Source organism: Primulina huaijiensis, chromosome 12, assembly GCF_012295235.1.
Source record: "Primulina huaijiensis isolate GDHJ02 chromosome 12, ASM1229523v2, whole genome shotgun sequence".
NCBI lineage: Eukaryota > Viridiplantae > Streptophyta > Magnoliopsida > Lamiales > Gesneriaceae > Primulina > Primulina huaijiensis.
In genome coordinates, this window is record NC_133317.1 from 4,484,871 (window position 1) to 4,487,012 (window position 2,142).

Here is a 2,142-nt window from a genome sequence, read left to right on the forward strand (position 1 = left end):
ATTAATTTATATATATATATATATATATATATAGTAATTATTTCCGAGGAGGCACGCACGGGTGCTCTTCCGAATATATGTTAATTATTTCCGAGAAGGCACGCACGGGTGCTCTTCCGACGATTTCTCCAACACACTCACACATCCCACCACCCTCTATTTCTGTCCCTTCAAATTTTGAAATTACATATTTTTTTTAAAAAAATCATTGGTAAATTAAACAGAAATTTCATGAGTGAACTTTTGAATCGAGAATTTTTGCCCTGCCCAATTGAACGATGCACGTGTATATATATATATGAATAGTGTATTAAGTGTAACTTTAAAGTTTTCTTCTTAATTTACTATTGATTCGAGACTTTCATCTCAAACTTAAAATCTTAATACATATGAACTATAAATTATCGTCTCTTCTTTATTGTTCTTAAAAGTTCAAAACTTGCGTTCAGTACATATATAATATCATGTTTAGGGATGGCAATGGGCCGGGGCGGGACGGGTTTGCCATCCCCATCCCATCTTCGAATTCCATCTCCACGCCCATACCTGCCCCAATCCTCGCTTTTTCGGGTTCGGGGAATCTCCTAACCCGAAACTTCGGGGATCAACTTCCCGTCCCCGCCCCCATCCCCGTTTCAAAAATATTAATATGGCAAGACGATGACGGATTCGGAGATTTTCTCAAACCAAAATTTATTATAATCTATTATCATTAGAGATAATATTAATATTAATATCAATATCAATAATAATAATAATAATATTATTAATATTTTAAAAAATATTAATATAATTATATTATTAATACTATTATTTTATTATTGATATTATTTTCGGGGCAGGTTCGGAGATTTTGGGTATGGAGATAGTAATCCCATACCCTCCCCGAACTACATCCGGAATTTAAAAAATTCCCCGAATTCGAACCCAAACCCGAAAAAATTGAGGATCCCCATCCCTATTTCGGGTTTTCCCCGTGAGGTCCCAAATCCATGGGAAAAATTTTCATCCCTAATCATGTTAATAAATAATATATAGATACATAGATAAATAAATATAAGAAATAGTCATTGATGCCATGTGACGTGTCACATAAACTAAATGCATTGATTTGTTTTGTGCCATATTGTAAAGGAAAATAAAAGAGTTTGTTTATTAGAGGTTGATATATATATACATTGATATCTCATGGATGAGTCTATCTAAATTGAGCCCACATTAGATCATGGGCCAGGGATGAACTCATCCAAATCGAGCCCACACTGGATCATGGGCTCCGGCCCATCTCTAGCCAAGGTAGAAGGCCCATGACAAGCTCATGTATTCTCTTATAAATACCAAGTTTGAGTGTCCAACTCATTCATATTCACTATATTGTTTTCAGCAGCATCCTTAGCTGCTCTCCCTTTATATCATCAGTCTCTGACTTAAGTGTCGGAGGGGCTCTTCTAACGGTCTTTTTCGTGATTTCAGGTTCAAGAAAAATTCAAAGTCTACGTCTGGATTAGTGAAACTTGCTAGAATCGGATCCTAAATTTTCNATATATATATATATATATATATATATGAATAAATAAATGGATAAACATGTGAGGATTCAAAAATAAAAATTGGGTCAAAAAGTTATTTACTACTCCCAACAAACTACTAATATTTATAATTCTCTCAACTATATGTTATCACACTCAACACATGCTAGCTAGCTAACTATAGTGTGATTATGGACGTAATTATAGGCTTAGTTATAAATCCAAGAGTTGTCACATTCCAAAAGGGTTGTTTAACAGGAGGTATAATTTCTTCAGTTACTTTTCATTAGTTTTAATATTCAATATGAGATAATTGTAACATTGACGTGTCCATGGTAGTCCACTCTAAACGACTTTCACACACTTTTCCACGATTCATGTATTTTAATCCAGCTTATAATAAATTTTTTTAAAATTTTTTGTTAATATAATTATCGACACTGATCCAACAATAACTATTTTCTAGATCACTCTTTCCGCTACACAAACTTTTAACGAGAGTGTCAATATCAAATTATATAATTACGCATCCAATAGGTGAGTGACACCTCATCGGTGCTCACATTAGTGTGCACGGTAGGTGTGCAGGATATCAAAACTATATATATATATA